This window comes from Balaenoptera acutorostrata, chromosome 10, assembly GCF_949987535.1.
Source record: "Balaenoptera acutorostrata chromosome 10, mBalAcu1.1, whole genome shotgun sequence".
NCBI classification, from domain to species: domain Eukaryota; kingdom Metazoa; phylum Chordata; class Mammalia; order Artiodactyla; family Balaenopteridae; genus Balaenoptera; species Balaenoptera acutorostrata.
Window position 1 is genome coordinate 93,874,603 of NC_080073.1, and position 18,833 is coordinate 93,893,435.

At 40.9% G+C, this 18,833-nt stretch overlaps 1 protein-coding gene across 2 annotated transcripts in view; it reads right to left on the reverse strand.

The window, feature by feature from the left end:
* CAP2 (cyclase associated actin cytoskeleton regulatory protein 2) overlaps positions 1–9,993 on the reverse strand; it is a 136,682-nt gene extending 126,689 nt beyond the window's left edge. For both annotated transcript variants that reach the window (XM_057555419.1, XM_007197169.2), the window contains exon 1: positions 9,837–9,993. The gene's annotated coding sequence lies outside the window, so the exon portion shown is untranslated. The remainder of the gene's footprint in view (positions 1–9,836) is intronic.
* Positions 9,994–18,833: the final 8,840 nt, after the last annotated feature.

Here is an 18,833-nt window from a genome sequence, read left to right on the forward strand (position 1 = left end):
GTGCATTTCTGGGCTTTCTCCTCTTTTCTCTTCAGAGTTGACTTGAGGTTGGAACTGCACAGGGGGTGCAAGCAACAAAACTCCAAGAGAACCCTCTTCTTTTCAGCCAGAAGACCTGGAAAGTGGGTCCCTATAAGTGGAAGAATGTGAAGGGAAGTCTGGGTTGTTTGTTTTCTTGTTTTTGTTTTTTGTTTTTTTCCATTTTTCTTTTCCAAGAGTGGCTGCAGTCACAGAACTGCATGGTAGAAGAGCAAGCAGCAGCACAGACAGCTAAAATTTCTCCAAGAAAAACCTGGTCTTATTGCCAGAGGAGCAGGGAAAAGGGACCTTTGTGAACCAAAGAGTGTAGGCAGAATCCCTGTCATTTTTCCCTCTTACTTTTCTCTCAGTGCTTTGCTCTGAGAATGGCCCCCGTCTTGGGGAAACCATACTGCAGCAGCGTGAGCAGCTAAAACCTCAAAAGAAACCCAGTCTTTCTGACCAGAAGACCGGGAAAAAAAGGCTCACAGGGGCAGGAGAGTGTGGGAAGAATCCCAGAGAGGAGAGAGCTAAAGAAGGGGGTCCCTTGATGCTGTGCATGAACCAGTGCAAACCCCCAGTCTCGCCCCTGAGCTGTGCATGTGTGGGACAGATTCAAAGGCTTTGAGAACTGAACTACAACGTAAGCTCTGCTCAAGCCCCACTGCTCAAGTCTCACACTAACCCCTAAATAGTGCTTCCATGGGACCCAAGGCAGCAGAGCAAAGGCTTTGAAAAATGAACTGCTGTTGGAACCACTGCCCACAGAATGCAAAACAGAACTGGTTTGATTGCCTGGTAAAACAAAAAACTGCACATTTCAAAAGGACCTGATTCTCACAGCATAATACTAAAAATGTCCAGAATTCAATAAAAAATATTTAACATGCAAGAGACCAGGGAAATGTGATCACTCCTCAAAGGAAAAGACAATTAACACACGCCAACCCCAAGATGACACAGGTGTTGGAATTATCCGATAGATTTATAGGAGCTGTTTTAACTACGCTCCAGGAAATAATGGTAACCACTCTTGAAATGAATGGAAAGATAGAAGTTCTCAGCAGAGACACAGAACCTATGAAAGAGAAACAAGTGAATGTTTTAGAACTGAAAAATACAATAAACAGTAAAAAATGCATGGGATGGGCTCAATAGCAGAACAGAGATGACAAAGGAAAATGTCAATAAAGTTGATGTAGATATTATCCAGTCTAAAGAACAGAGAGAAAAAAGGGTGAACGAAAAACTGAACAGAGCCTAAAAAGCCTGTGGGACATTAAAAGGTTTAACATTAGTGTCACTGGAATTCCAGGAGAGGACAAAGAGACTGAGGTAGGAAACATACTCGAAGAAAAAATGGCCAAAACTTCCCAAACTTGGTGAAAACTATACATTTACAGATCCAAAGAGTGCTGTCTGGTTATTATACACATAAACATGTAATGTATTAGTGAGTTGCCTCCAAGGGAAGAACAAGAAAGATGAGTAAAGATATAACTGCCTAAAAAGAAAAAAATAAAATGTGATGGGCTATCATTCTCTTTGGAGAGCTGTCACAAGTATTAAGAACTTTAGTTTTTTTTTTTTTTAATATATTTATTTCTTTATTTATTTTTGGCTGCATTGGGTCTTCATTGCTGCACGCGGGCTTTCTCTAGTTGTGGCGAGCAGGGGCTACTCTTCCTTGCAGTGCGTGGGCTTACTGCGGTGACTTCTCTTGTTGTGGAGCACGGGATCTAGGTGTGCGGGCTTCAGTAGTTGTGGCACACAGGCTCAGTAGTTGTGGCTCACAGGCTCTAGAGCATAGGCTCAGTAGTTGTAGCACATGGGCTTAGCTGCTCTGCAGCATGTGGGATTTTCCTGGACCAGGGCTCGAACCCGTGTCCCCTGCATTGGCAGGCGGATTCTTAACCACTCTGCCACTAGGGAAGCCCCGAATTCTGGTTCTTAAATGTCTTCTCTAAATCTAGTAGAACAAAGAGTCACTGTATCAATCAATGAATTGGTTCATTTATCAACACTAAACTTGCAGAAATGGTTTACCATATCAGACTCTTATTTTTGGTCAGAAAATAGAGGCAGGATGAGCCTCAAAGGGATTTTCAAATTCTTATTTGTATATAACCTAAAAGAAATTTGTAAATCCCTCTTGCACATTTTTAGGTTGACATGTAAAAGCTTTCACCAAAATGTTTATTATTGTGAAGAATGTAATTTCCAGTACTCTGTAAATATTGACATGTATAAGTAAAACTATTTTATCACTTGCTGAAATACATCCATTGAAATTCATCATCATTCATTTTAAAAGAATGCATAAACAGGCTGCTCTCTGACAGTCAAAAATTTTTGCATGATTATATTTCTCCTTTAATTTACATTTCCATTCTTTTTGCCCTATAAGAGTTTATCCTAGTTTTACATATTTTATGCTTTAATGTCTTTTATTCATTACCCTAGCATACTTTTCTGCATCAAAAGCATATATATATTTATTTATTTAAATTCAATGGTAAAAAGAGTGCTCTTCTGATTGTTACCACTGTAACTCTTATTAGAATGAACTTATCAAAATAACACAAATATTACAAATGTTGACAAATACTTAGTAAACGTAGATAAAAAGCATTTTTTATTGGAAACCTCTCTCTTTTGAGCTCTCTTATTTTTCAGTTATCTCATGCATATGTGGATGAGTATACTTATTGCTAGAATGAGTCAAGCTTGAACATCGATTCTCAATTTTTGTTTTTATCAATGTAAATGCTGGAACTGTTCACATAATGAGATGCAAATGGATGAAATTTTGTAATAGAAATGTCATTCAACGTTTTGAACTCCTTGAGTTATATTCTAAACATCACATGGTGATGAAACATCAAAATCATTTAAATCATCAGTGTAAGAAAAAATTGGGGAACACTGAAATTTAGTGAGTATGCTAACTACGCATCCATCTGAGTTATTTCAGCCTTTTGTTGTCCATGACTAGGCTGTTTTACAACTCTGTAGAGATAAAAGTTAACTTGTAGGGACTTCTCTGGTGGTCCAGTGGTTAGGAATCTGCCTTCCAATGCAGGGGATGTGGGTTCGATCCCTGGTGAGGGAACTAAGATCCCATATGCTGTGGGGCAACTAAGCCTGCGTGCCACAACTACGGAGCCTGCGTGCCACAACTACTGAGCCTGCGTGCCACAACTAGTGAGCCCATGTGCCACAACTACAGAGCCCATGTGCTCTGGAGCCCGTGTGCCACAGCTAGAGAGAAGCCGGCATGCCACAATGAAAGATCCTGCATGCCGCAACTAAGACCTGACACAGCCAAGAAAAAAAAAATTTAATTAATTAATTTTTAAAAAGTTAACTTGTAGAAAACTGATAGTAAAGCAAGTAATAACTGTCTATAGGCATGCAAATAAAATTTATCCTGTGGAACTTCACTGGACTTCCCTCTCCCACTGTGGAAGAAGCTTGTTTACATCTATCAAGCAAATTTATTTTAGCATTCCCATCAATGGTCTCCTTTCAACTGACTGTAAGACCTTTCTGGCTCTCTCATTTTTTAAGATTTTTTTAAATGTTAATTTTTTTATATGTATGAGAATCATGATTTCATTGTCTTTTAAAATTTACCCTTTAACATCAGTTTACAATTTGATTAGATTGAACTTTCAGTTGGTTATTTTTGTTTGTTTGTTTTGTTTTGTTTTAACGAAGATTTAGAAAACACAATATCTGTAAAAGAAAAGGAGGCGTGAAAGGGAACCTGCGTCTCCGTTACAAACCCACTCTCTAGAAGATCAGTCTTAAGTAAAAAGCACTTACAAAAGATGAAGGTTTGTACATTTATTTTCTTCAAACACTGATGTGCATGGACCTTAGGGAAGTCTTTGCATAGAGTAAATGCACCCAGTTTGAAGACTCTCAGCCTAAAGTAAGAAGCATAAAAATGAGCCTCACCCCTAATTCTGTACACGCAGAGACTCATTTGCATTAACAAACTTCTTTTTTAAAGTTTCAGTTACTGAAGAACTTTATTTAGATAATCATCCACCTTCCATTCATAAGAGACACTGAGAAGGAGGAGTCCTAATGAAGAGAGAGGCCATTGGAAGCAGGGTGGAAGGAGAGGGAACAGAGGGTTGTCAGCGGGAATTCTGAACAGTCAGAGGGCACCATAAGAGTACTAAGAAACAAATAAGAAACGAAAACAGAGGGGGGATCAATACTCAAACTTTAAAAATTTTGCCTAAATATTTGTGAACCTGCACTGTACCCCTGAAAATCTCTCGCCACTGCTTCTCTCATGCTAGAATATGACGCCAGGGGAAAGACTTCTGCACTGAGTCTACCTAATGCCAAGCAACTAATTAAATGGACATTTCCGTCAACCTACCCACTATGCCAGATACCTGAGCTTTCTGGCCCTGGACAGAGGTGAGCTGACGCATCCAGCCTCTCCGGGACCGTCCTCCGCTTCGGTACCCCCATCGAGACCACCACACTTCTGTTCTCAGTCTTCCACTCTCCTGCTCTTTAATACCCTTCTTACAAAACAAGAATTATTTCAGATTAGACTTTTATACTGCAGAATGGCCTTTCAATTTTGAGAAGCTGGGAGCCATCAGGAACCTCAAAGATTACCAAATTCATCCATTCATCACATAGGTGTAAAATTTTTTAAATTAGGGACTATTACACCTTCTCCTTTTGGCTAAGTGGTCAATGAGAAGCGAGGATTATTAGATGACTAATTAAGTATAGACAGGGCAGATGAAGGTCACATCCGTAATAACCGAAAGTTCTTCTTCTTGTTTTAGACAGCTTCCTATGTCCCTTCCTATATAGGGCTGTATAATGAAAGGGAAATAATATAAATTATTACATAATTTCTCAGTAAAAGAAAATACGTTTTCCATAAGTGGGAAAAGGGTGTACTTTAGAAAAACAAAACAAGATGGAATTACCCTGGATATAAAAGCTCATGCAAAAGAACAAATACTGCATGATTTCACTTATATGAGGCACCTAGAATAGGCAAATTCATAAAGACAGATAGTAGAATGGAGGTTGCCAGGGGCTGGAGGAAGGGGGGAGTGGGGAGTTATCGATAATGGGAATAGAGTTTCAGTTTGGGATGATGAAAAAGTTCTGCAGATGAATGGTGCTGATGGTTGTACAATTTCGTGAATGTACCTAATGCCACTGAATTAATTGCATATGTTAAAATGGTTAAAATGGTAACTTTTTATGTTATGTATATTTTACCACAGTAAAAAAAAAAACTTTAAAACTCTTTTACAACGGTCTGCTCTGACCTTAGGGTGCTTGCCCCCTTCCAGGTACAAGTAGAAATCTCCTGAATGAACAGCAAAAGCTCATAGCCTGAATCAGGGCAGACCTAGAAAGAGCCCAAGACTAAAACACCACATTTCCAATTGGCTTATTTTTACCAGGATAACCAAACTAAATCATGTTAGGAACACTAGACCAGGGACTTCCCTGGTGGTCCAGTGGTAAAGAATCCACCTTACAATGCAGAGGTTTGATCCCTGGTCAGGGAACAAAGATCCCACGTGCCATGGGGCAACTAAGCCTGTGTGCCACAACGACTGAGCTCATGTGCCTCAACTAGAGAGCCCACGTGCCGCAAACTACAGAGCCCACACGCTCTGGAACCCGCGCGCCATAACTACAGAGCCCAGGCACCCTGGAGCCCGCGCCACAACTAGAGAAGAGAAAACCCACATGCCACAACTAGAGAAAAGCCCACATGCTGCAACGAAAGATCCTGCATGCCTCAGTGAAGATCCCGCGTGCCTGCAACTAAGACCCAAAGCAGCCAAAAATAAATAAAATAATAAATAAATCTTTTTTTTTAAAAGAAAAGAAACACTAGATCACCCAGTACTATACACATACAAAGAAAAATGTTAATGAAATTTAGTAACCACTTATGTACCTTGCTTAAGGTAATATCCCTTGGATTTAATAAAGTTGTCCTCTGTCCTATCCTAAATCCAGGTGACATAAGAGGATGAAGATGCCTGTAAGTGACTGGGTTAAGTGAGCCTGCTGTGAAATTCAGTTGTAAAATTTTAGAATAGTATTTTTCCACACCTCTGAGGACATGAGAAAATAGATAGTACAACTAGAATTTAAATGGGATGAGAAGTCAGGATATCAGTTCTAATCAATTGGTGGTTTGGCGGGAATGAATAAGCTGGGGATATACCATTAATGTATAAGTCAGAAGGAGAATCAACTTTTTTTTGGTCATTAAAATACATGGCATATTCACATTCACACAGAAGAACCTGCACATGTTTCAAGACACATGGAAAAAAAAGTCTCCAAAGCAGCAAAACATGGGAACCAACCCTAATGCTCAACAGTAAGAGAATGGATAAATAAATTGTGGAATATTTGCCAACAAATAATATATAGTTACATACAACAATATGGATAATTCTTTAAAACTTAATTTTGAGTTTTTTAAAAGTGAGGTTATATATACCCTTTTTATAAATCAAAAAAACAAGCAAAGGTAAACAAAATTATGTAGGAATACTTACATATGTCATAATACTATTTTACAATAAAATCGGGTAATGGTTAACACAAAATCCAGGGTTGGGAGGGGCACAAGGAATGGCATAGGAGAAGGGCATAAAGAAAGATACAACAGTATAGGTAACAATCTAGTTCTTTTTTTCTAGCCTTCTGTTTATTTTCTTAAGCAGCTTTATTGAGATACAACTCACATATGATACAATTCACCCATTTGAAGTATACAATATGATGTTCAAAACCATCACCAGTTAATTTTAGTACATTTTATCAGCTCAAAAGGAAACCCTATACCCTTTAACTATCATCCCCCCCTCACATCAACCCACATCCCTAAGAAACCACTAATCTGCTCTGTTTCTATTCATTGCCCTGGTCTGAATATTTTCATATGAACACAAAATCATACAGTGTGTGGTCTTTCGTGACTAACTTCTTTTACTTAGAATAATGTTTTCAAGGTGCATACTTGTTGTAGCATGTATCAGTATTTCATTCTTTTTATGGCCAAATAATATCCCATTGTATGGATATACCATATTATATTTATCCATTCATCAGCTGATGGACATTTGGGTTGTTTCTACCTTTTGGTTGTTGTGAATGTTGTCGGTATAAACATATGTGTATAGTTTTTGTGTGGACATATGCTTTCATTTCTCTTGGATATATATACTTAGAGTGAAACTGCTGTATCATATGGTAACTCTGTTTAACTTTTGAGGAACTGCCAAATTGTTTTCCAAAGCAGCTGCACCAGATGATATTCCCACCAGCAACGTATAAGGGTTCCAGTTCCTTCACATCGTCACCAACACTTATTAACTGACTTTTTGATTCTAGCCATCCTAGTGGGTGTGAAGTGGTATCTCACTGTAGTTTTGATATGCATTTCTCTGATGAATATTGAATGTCTTTTCATATGTTTTTTGGCCATTTGTATATCTTCTTGGGAGAAATGGCCATTCAGATATCTTGACCATTTTTATATTGGGTTATTTATCTTTTTATTGTTGAGTTGTAAGAACTCTTCATATATTTTGGATACAAGTTCCTTACCAGATATAGGATTTTTTAATATTTTCTCCCATTCTGTGGGTTACCTTTTCACAATTATCTAGTTCTTACGCCCTAGTTTTTAAAGCTGTGACAGGGTTACAGGTGGTCACTGAATATGTTTATAGCTGACATAAACTTAGCAAATTATTCTTATGTATATTACATAATTAACGAATTAAAAATAAAACCTCATGCATAAAGATGTCTGTTAGGAAATATTTAACACAAAACAAAATGCTGTAATGCCTAAAATAAGTTAATGCTACTCTTGAAGGCATTAACTTAATGCCTGGGTATGACTTAGGCACCTGGAGAATCTGGCCCATTAATCCTTTCAAAAGGTTCCTCTCCAAACTCTACCACATGGTGGGGGGGGGGGGTAGCAAACTACTAACAACAGGACAAACCTGCCCCCTCTCCCCTCCTGTTTTTGTGTCTCCCCCTCCTCTCCCAAGCTAAAAATGAATTTTACATTTTTTAATGCCTGAAAAAAAAGAAGACTACTTCATTACTGGTGAAAATTATACGAACTTCAAATTTCAGTGTCCATGAATAAAGTGAAATATAGCCACACCATTCCTTTAGGTATTGTCTATGGCTGCTTTTAATCTACAACAGCACAGATGAGAAGTTACTAAAGAGACCACATAGCCAAGAAAACCTACAAGTCTACTATCCAGCCTTTTACTCAAAAAGTTTGCCAAACCTTACACTATATCAACATGTTAAATTACTTCTTACTTCTACAATGAGTAGCAAAAAACCTATTTCCCACTAGCCAAGACCACCTTGACAGTCACCCTCTTGATTTCTCACTCAATTTTTTCTCTTTAATAAATATTTATACAGTACTTCGATTCCAATTTTATTAAGGATTTTTACATTTGGGGATCATAGAGTAGTCCTTGTAAAATAATGTGGTATCTTCAAAAAGTCATGATCCAGCCACACTCAAACTATTGGGTTAATCATTTTAACAAACTTTTATTGCCTGCTCATTACATGCTGTGAGTCAAATACTTCTTGGTGCAGTAAAAACTACCCAAAACCCCATCCTTGCCCTCAAGAGGCTTACAGTCTAATTATACTCTAGTAACTATAAGAACAATTTCCCCAAAGATCACTCCACAGTTGAATCTTACATTAAGCGGTCTTAGATATTTTACCAAGAATTCTAAGCTATGTTCCTTAAATAAAAAAGAAGTCTTATATAAGCAGTAAAGAAATAGTACTCTGCAAACAATTCTGGTAAACTTTGGTGGTTTAAGTCCCGTAACTTCTGCATTCCCATGACTATATAATCAAAGCTTCTTGATCTTTTTTGCTGTGTTCATCTCCGCTTTGGCTGTTTGGACCTAATCCTAGTTCAATATACTTAATGTAGTCACCCATATTCACTCATTTTAGAGAACGCAACAATTCAAATATCGCTGAAACTTCCAAGCCTATCTGTGATGCCGGATACCACTCTGAGGGCAATGAAGGCAAGGCCGTTTGCATATGTGATTATTAGTCCCCAAAGTGATGACAACGAGGCTACTTCCACAAACAACCCTCTGCCCAAAGGAGACAGAGACCCAGCTGCGAGGTGACCTCTTCGGAGCTGTCCCTCATTGCCTCAGTGGCCTTCGCATTTTTTTAAAGTGACTCATGGCCTCAAGTCAGGTTCTGCAGAGAAGCCAGGTCCGTTCCTTTCCAGCACTTCCTGGCTAGGGTCAAATTCAGTCCAATGACAGCCCCCTCCCCCCCCCCCCACGACCCTGCACCCCTCTGAGGCTCAGAGCCAAACTGGCGAGAAGCCCCAAAGTTAGACCAGCCTGGAGCGTGGCCGCAAGGCCTTGGCCATCCTTCCAGCCTCAAGCCCGCTCCGCGCCCGCACCGCCCTCCAGGCAGGCCAGCGAGCGCCGGGGCAGGCGGCGGGGGCAGGGAGCGCCGCTGCGCTGACCCAGATGGGGCGCCCGCCCGCGCCCGCACGCCCGCGCCCGGGTCCCCGGCACCCAGGCCCCGCGTTCGCCCGCGTCCCCGGCATCCTGGCCCCTCAGGCACCAGCCCGGTCTTTATTCCTCGCGCGCCGCCCGCCCCGGCCCCCCTGCACCCCACCCATTGAGCGCAACTTCCGAGCGCGGCCGAGGAGCGCCCCCCGCACCTGCCCGCCGGCCCCTCCCGGCCCGGCTGCTCCGGATTACCTGCTTGGGGGTCCTGCGGTCTGGTGCTGGGCGATGCCGATCCGTTGCTCGGCCCCTCGCGCCCTCCTCCCGCCTGCCCTCCTCTCCTCCTCCTCCCCCCTGAGTAGGAGTCGGTGTCAGTCACGCCGTTCCTGGGGAGAGTGGACGGCGGCTTCCGGGAGCTCCAAATACAGACAAGCCGAGGGGGAGAGGGAGGGAGAGGGAGGAAGGGAGGAGAGCCAAGCTCCGCGGGTGGGGAGTGGAAATAAAGGGGAGCGGAGAGGAGAGGGGGATGGAGGAAAGGAGGGGCAGATGGGCCGTGGGAGAAAAGAGAGGGAGATGAGGAAGGCAGAGGGCGGCAGGCTCTGAAAGAAATGAATTCGCTGCATCAGGCAGCATTGCAAAGAAGTCTGGAAAGATCCGGGAGGCTCCTGGCTGAAGGAGCCACAAGACTGGATCTTCAAACACTTGTGCAGAGAAATGATGGGTCCTTGAGAAGCAAGAGCCGGGCCTGTGTGTTCCCCAACCCCCGCATAGGGATAAAGGTCCCGGCTGGAGAGGGAGGTGGGCAAGCAACACTTGAGCTAGACATCAAGTTGAGATGCACTCATATTTTGTAACGACATTTTTTAAATGTATTTTTAAATGCATTTTACATACATCTTTTTTAAAAATTGCCTGATTGTTTAAAAATAAATGTACCCTAAACCAATTAATTTACTTGTATTGTGCGTATTTGTGGCCATTCCTATTTATATGTTGATTGTAATTACAAAATTGGAGATTTTTACTTTTTTGTTAACACAGAAGGAAAACATTGATTTTCAATTTTCATTAGTTTATTTCCATCTGAAAAAGTAGACTTGAAGCTCTTCATTGAATGAATGCTAGGAAAATAATTACAGAGAAGAGAGAAGGGGGGGTGTAATCGATACTTCTTAAAGCAATATTTCCAAACAAACACTAGGATGAGTATCTAAAAAGCCAATATTCTCTGTCAGTGTTTAAATTGCATGTAATTTGGTTCTGTGCATTACAAGGCTTATTCTGACCCCATAGGTCACAATTTAAATGAAGGTTTTTCCTATCACACATTGCTCTTGCCCAACAGTGGTGATGAGGAGTGCCTCTTTGCTCCCCTTTGTCTGGAAAAAAGGGAAACAAAATGACATTGCTTACGTCACTGATAACATTGCTAAATGAATGCATACACTGCAAATATCCAGGGCCAGTGCTGTCCCTATCATGCACATGCCTTGCATTTGGTAGGTAATTAATACATTTATACTGAAGAATGAATGAATGAAATTATATATATACATTTATGTTCCAGGGATGCAAAAAATAATATATCCTTAAAAACCAATTCTTACAGGTTCAAAGGAAACTTCCAAGCATCCAGTCTAACATGACTTATTTTTCTCTAGCATTAACTTCAGCAATCATTAATAGAGCATTTCTTTCAGCTAAGTATATTTTGCACTGGAGTATAAAGTATTATGGAGTATAACGGTGAATGAGGCACAAAGCCTCCCCTTAGGTTTATAAGATAGTAAGAAGATGAAGAGAGTATAAAAATAACTACAGTGTAAGAAAGACTATAAAACATGTCCTAAGAGAAATATGAACAAAGTTTGTGGATGTGCAGAAGAGGGAGGTTTCTTCTAGTGCTGGGGACCAGAGAATGCATCCTGGTGGAACTAAGAGTTGAGTCTTCAAGCAGAAATGACAATAAGAATGGGCAGTGGGGGAAGGGCACTCAAGATGAAATGACAGCAGGATAAAGATGGAGAGGTGATAAAGGATGGGACATGCATGAAGGACAGTGGGTGAGCTTTGCTGGAATGGAGAGCTGTGGGACCCAGATCTGGGAAGAAAGGATAGGTCTCAGCAGATGGAGGCCTTCAATCTTAGCCTAAGTTGTTTGAACCCTAAGGGGCAGGCACTGGGGGATTGTTGACAGTTTTGGAGCAGAATCATGACAACAACAGTTAATTTGGTGATGTTGTCTAGGATTGGAAAAAGATAGGAGACAGGGAAATTCTCTAAGAAATAATTCACTAGTTTGGAGGGGAAAGTAATGAGTCTTAAGCCGGTGCCTGAATTCTTCCCTTAACTAATTCCATCTCACACAGCATCCATCTGCTATGTGACGGATGCCCAATGGGGCCACCCCCCAGTGAACTCTTCTTTCTCACAACTCTCTAACATTTATCGTCCATATTTTCCAACTAGACCTGAAAGTTCCAAGAAAGCAAAGATAATGTCTGTTTAAAGGTTCAAGGCTATTTTCCGGAGGCTGACACAGAGAAAAGTCATTGAGTACATATTTATTGATACATTTTTCTTTTACAGGATTAGTTCTGAAGGCGGTGGAGTTGGAAAGAAGAGGACAGACGCTGGGCTCTTCTCAATCTTTTCCGACCTTGAGATTCCCCCCCAAACCCTTGCCCTTCTCCTTAACAGACGATCTCGTCTTCTGCCGTGCGGGGAGGCTGGTGCCATGCTGACGTCTACACCTTCTCCTTACACTTAACCTGAACGAATGTCCCCTTCGCTGCCAAAGCTAACAATATTCTTGTCTTATTCCACCTTGGTCCTCTACACTGCATCCGAGACTCCTCCTCCCCACTGATTTTGTCCCTCTGGACAACATTCCAGTTGCCACCAGCCAGGCTGTACCAGAAAGCTGGTAACACTGTAGACACACGGGGGAGAGGGGGGCCCATCTTTGGAATGGTTGTGCTGTTCTGCCTTTCTTTATACAGTGTAAAACTTTTAAATTGACAATTTTACATGAAGGGGCTTTGCTAGGATCTCAACACAGAGTAGATGACTCAGGACCTTGAAATTCACAGTCTATAAAGCTTCTACAAGAATCAAGTGAAATCCAGACTTCCACGATCCTCTCCCAGAATCTGCTCCTGAGGTTCAAGCGCACCTGTGGAGCAGTCGGACATGCAGGAGGCTAACCATCTCTGAGCTGGCTTGGTGAAGAATTCTCCCCCAAAGGGATGTATTGGATGGAAACAAACGAACCCAAATATACCCTCTTCCTAAGCAGTGTTCATGCTTCTCAAAGAGGTGCAAGGAGAGAGAATGGGCCCCTGGATTCTAAGTTGTGCCCTAAATGAAGTTATGCTAGGGCCCCCGGTCTCTGTGAAGCCTATTCCACCCTCATGACTGCTGAGATACTGAGACCAGATTATAGTCCCCTTGCTATTTTACCTGAATCCCCTTTCACCTTTTCCAGTAAGAGACCATACCAGCAACAGCCAATGAACACAGTGTCCTTTTTTGGGAGTTTTTCCCAGCCAATGAGGAGGAAAGGAGAATGATGACATGACTCCACAAACATGCCTTCTCAGGAGTTAAAGTTTTGAAGAACACGTTACCAATGTCCCATGAGAGTTGGCATTTCATTTCAATAACTCCCAAGTGGAAAGTTATCAATGGTAATTTTACCAGCAGTTGATACACACATTGTGGGTGCTGAGAATGCCATACTCTCAGCAAACAGAGCCTAATAATCATAGATAAAACTTACTGAGCACTTACCACGTGAATGAGTCCTTTATATTCTTTCTTCTTAAAGAGGGAACCGGGGTAGCTCAGCTCTTGCATCCTGACCCTCTTCCTCTTCATTGGAAGCTTGTGCTCGAGAAGTCAAAGACTCTAAAAACAAATTTAAAATATTCCAAACTTTTGCCATGTGAAGGTCCTTAGTAAAGATTTCCATCTGATTTACTTTCATATGTCCTGACCCAGCATCTATAAGAGAGAGGATTCTTTGATGGCTACACTATGTGGTCTGATTTTCCCTGATATGGAGGAATTATACTGAGCTTTCACTGGATGGAACAGCTACAAAGTATGGCAGAGCTGGCCACATCATATAACCTTTGCAACACCACCTCCATTGCCCACTTCTCCTCCACCACCGCACATGGCCCCAGCCTCCTTTGGCTACACCTTGTTCTTGGTTACATAGTTCTGGCACATGGAAACAAATTGGAGGTAGCAGCACACAGCCCTCTTTTTCCCAAGGTGAGGATTCTCAGTCATTATTTTGATAATTCTGTCCACCCACAAATGGGGGTGGGGGTGGGAAAGATGAGCACGGAAGGTGAGTGGATGAACCGTAAAGGGAAGAAAGCGAAGGTGAGCAATGCCAGTTTCCCTAGCACTGCAGACACTAAAAATGACACTTTTTATTTGTTCAGTGAATTCTTAACCTGAGATCCCTAGACAGGCTTCAGGAGTCTGTGAGCTCCATGAATCGTGTGTTATGTTTTAGGTTTTGTGCATTTATCTGAGGAGATGATCCACAGCTTTTATCATATTTTTTCAGAGTCATCTATGTCGAAATATTGACCGAGATATCAATGATTTTATGGAAGTGCAAAACAGAGAACTGGTTCCTTCCTTTTTCTTTCCAAGTCCCTCCACAAAGACAGAATCTCAGGCTCAGGTGAACAGAGGCTTTGGTTCTTCAGAACAGAGGTGCGATCAGCCTTGCTGAACAGAATTATCCAGGCAGATCATGTTTGGTATGTTCAATCTTTTGGGAATATCTCCTCTTTTTAAAGGGCATCTTGTGATGGTCATACTTTAACTCAAAGGGATAATTCACTAATCCCAGGCACCGAGGGGGGGATGGGGTAAGGTTCAGAGGCATTTGAGAAGATGACGAGCTAGTGGACACCACTCAGGCCACCGGGCATGTCTCTAATAATCCACTTTGTGGATAAGACTGTCCCTGCATGAAAATTTTATGTCATTAGAAACAGATAAGACTGCTGGTCTTAAACCTAAGGATTCTTTTTATATTCCACTGATTTGTTTGAGCTATACCTAAATACTCCAGTCCACATTCATCTCTTCCGTCATTGAATCCCTTGGAATTTGAATAAATTTACTGTTTATTCATTAAAATATCAATATAAAGAAATTACTCTCTTAAATTTTTCCCCCCGTTTTCTGTTTTCCAAGTCTCACTTATCTATATTTAAATGCCTCAAAGCAGGACCATACATAGTTCAAATTTACTTTATATCATTATGTAATGCTAAAGAAAGTGCTGCCCATAGTCTTTTTTTTTTTATTCAAACAGCAAGTCACAAAAATTATTATCATCCTCATCAGTTCACTCAGTCCCATGTAATTATTTTTTTTTTCATCTTGATCTTTTGTTAGCACTTTTATGAATTCATCAGTTTCCATAGTCTCTTCCTCTTGGCATATGTTGACAAAGAGCCTCCATTCACCTGTTGGCCAGGTGCCCTTGTGCTGGGGACACCTGCCCAGCTGTACACAGTGGCCCTAACCAAGGAGAACATGACATACAATCAATGGTCAGTAAGTAGTTTCCATTGGTTCGCTTACTGAAACAAATCCAGATTTAAAGTCAGAGCTCAGAGAAAGAGACAAGTGTGTCTGAAATAGTATAGAAAATAAAACCATTGCCCATGGTGTTTAATACATACTTTTAAAATTCTAATTATTGGGAAGAAATAAGATGACTTTGAAAACAAAATTAATATGAGAAGTAATGGGATTAATATAATTAGTTAAAATTAACCAATAATTGCAATAATTAGCCATATTAATAAAAACAGAATTAATAACAGCCAGATTCAAAGTTTGGAGACAGTCTAAGGGAGAAGGATTACCCAAGAGAATTTAAGAGACCTAGTGGTATCAATATGAATCCAGAAAGAGTATAGAGAAAGGGGCCAACACGGTATTTAATTCTTCTGAGTGTAAAGAAGGCTTGAGAAGGTGAGTTGCCTGAGACCAATGGTTAGACAAGGGTTTATTAGTAATAAGGCAAACTTATTTATCTTTCATTTGAATGGAGTATCTTAAAACTAATGAAAATAGGGAATTCCCTGGCGGTCCAGTGGTTAAAATTCGGTGCTTTCACTGCTGTGGGCCCAGGCTTGATCCCTGCTCGGGGATCTAAGATCCCACAAGCTGCGCGGTGTGGGCAAAACAAACAAACAAAAAATAATGAAAATATAGAACAAAAATAATCATATCATCCTAACATGACACACTAGTATTTGTACGTTCTTTCATTTCTTTTCATGTTTTCTATGTGATATACTTTGTCGCTGTAAGTTAAAAGCGAAGTCAAAATGTATAGCTAAACTAGAGAATTAGATTTCAGTTTAAAAACTAAGATTATGTTTATTAAGGGGAACACATTTGCCTCTCTCATTTGATCACGGCAAAAGTAATGTTTATATAGTATTGCTGTAAGATGAAACAGCTAACGATGGGGAAGAAGGAAAGACTGAAGGATGTGGAGAAGTCTACCTAGAACTTAGCCAGAATTAACAACCCTCTTTTAAGTGATGGAAATGCCACAATATCCATCCACCACCCACCTGGCACACAGAAGGCTCTCAACTGATATTGGTTGAACTGAATGTGTGACACATAACGTTCAGTTAGAGAATAACCTAGAAAATATGCATTGTCTAGAAGAAACTTTCATTGTTCAAAATAATTTTAAACAGTAAATATAACAATCAGTGGTCTATTATGAATTTAATGTTGTACATATGTATTATATACTTAGCATGTATTAAATACAGAGTATGTTTAATACATATGAAATAAAAAGTGGGTTGACCTGCAATTTCATGGAATCACTAAGACAGCAAGTGGAAAATTCCAAAACAATAACTCCGTCTAATCAGGTATATTCCTAGTCAGGGCACCTAAAAACATTTTACAATGGACAGCTCTAGTTATCAAAGTTTCTGCCTGTTTTAGGTCAAGAGTCATCAACAAAACAGGAAGGATTAACTTCAAATAATTTTCCTGGCTAGATCTCACACTTGGAAAATAGTATTCTATTGAGTTTTGTGGATTCCTCCGTTTTTTGGAAACAACACAATCCAGATTAAGTATTTTGTAATGATCCAAAAAAAGAAAAGAAAAGAAAAAGAGGCTGATTTAAAACCTTGATCCTTCTTTATGACACCTCAAAGAGTTTTGTTGATGTGATCCAGTTGCTTCTCAGCAAATGTAAGGGGTAGACTCAGGAGTTATTTAGGTGCCTGATCTACATGAAAGGAAGATCTATGAGCCTTCTTACCAATTCTGGTCAGAGAAGCCAGCATTTGTCTCCTCCTTCTCTCCCACACACTTCCCACCCTAGATTATCTCCATCATCTTGTGACCAAAGGAGAAAATAACTCCCCAGCTGTCAGTGGCTTTCTCAGCTGCCAACACAAGAACTTGATCATACAGAGGGAAACTCCTGATTTAAGGAAAGAGAGTCAACATGCACACTTTTGCTTATACCATCCGGGCTTCTGGTGGTGGTCACGGGGTGTACCTCTGCCTGCATCCACCAGTGCTCCCTGAAGCTACAGTAAAGACTCAGCTTTTTGTTGTTGTTATTATTCTTTTAGCTTTGGCATAACTGGCCTTTTGAATATCTCACATGGACCACTGGCCACCAGGTTTTATATGATATAGAGAGAATATAACTTTGTTCACTTGCTGCCATTTTAGAAATTCTCTGGGTCCTGTTGAACCTGTTAATAGTGAATAGTGGACCAGTGGTGGGAGGAAGGGAGGAGGCTCTGACTGAGGCGCTGCAGCCCTGCTCAGTGTTGGCTCTTTGTCCATGCTTCTACTTTTCAAGAATCAATAGGGTTGGAAGCTGGAGACACTGGAGGTGTGTGAGAAAGGACAGGAGAGAGGAGAAAGGAGAGGAGAAAGGCGAAGATACTCGTCGATCCATCTGGCAGTGCATGCATGGAGGGAGGCCTGGAAGAGGTAGCAGGAAAGGCATGGGGCTCTGTACAGGGCAGAGAGAACAGACAAAGCCAGAGCTAGAACCAGCCCGTGGTGCCAGGGTTGGCTGGCTGGGCTGTGGGTGTCTTGGGGATGTGGAACCAAGGCCTGGGATAAAAACCTCCAAGTCCACCACCCATGACCATGTGGCAGGTCTCCCTGAAAGCAGTCCTGAATTTAAATGGAAAGAGTCTAGAAGGGCTGTATTTTCGATTTTTTTAAGGATAATAAAAGCATTAATGGGTGAAATTCTGCATTTTTGACTAAGTATCTATAATTTTGTGAATTTCTCCCAGTGGTGATGAAATAATAGTGGATGAAATAAAATCAATGTAACCTCTGCAAATACCTGTGGGGAAAGGGTGATAGACAGGAAAGGGGAGGATTCTACAGCACAGAATGGAGTACAGTTCATAGTTCCAGTTTCTTTTGTTTTTTTAATTTTATTTGTTTGTTTGTTTGTTTTATTTATTTTATTTAGGCTGTGTTGGTCTTCGTTTCTGTGCGAGGGCTTTCTCTAGTTGCGGAAAGCGGGGGCCACTCTTCATCACGGTGCGCGGGCCTATCACTATCGCAGCCTCTCTTGTTGCGGAGCACAGGCTCCAGACGCGCAGGCTCAGTAGTTGTGGCTCACGGGCCCAGTTGCTCCGCGGCATGTGGGATTTTCCCAGACCAGGGTTCGAACCCGTGTCCCCTGCACTGGCAGGCAGACTCTCAACCACTGCACCACCAGGCAAGCCCCTATAGTTCCAGTTTCTGACATGATGAGGAAGAAGGAGAAGATGCAAGGCTTAACTATAAGTTGACTTCAGAAAAAAAGGTGATTAATTTCTTACTTCTCACAGATGTAGCAATGAAAATTCATTCTTCATTCAACAAAACTTGATCTTCAGACAAGTCTCGAATGATTTACTACAACCTCATAAAAAGTGTCAAAGAGATCTGTAAAATAAGACCAATCTGCTCACATTTTTTAAAAAGCAACTACAGAAAAGTCTGAATAATTGTGTGGTGCCGTTCGAACACGTTTGATAAGCCTTCTACAATCACTAGTATGTACTTGAGCTTCTCTTGTTTTATGCATTTTCTTGTATTTAGATGTTTCAACTACATGATCAAACTCTTTTAGTGTCGTGAAAACTCATTTTAAAGTCAAATAACTGTATTTTTCTTTAGTCTAACTTCTATAACTCAGAAAAGATT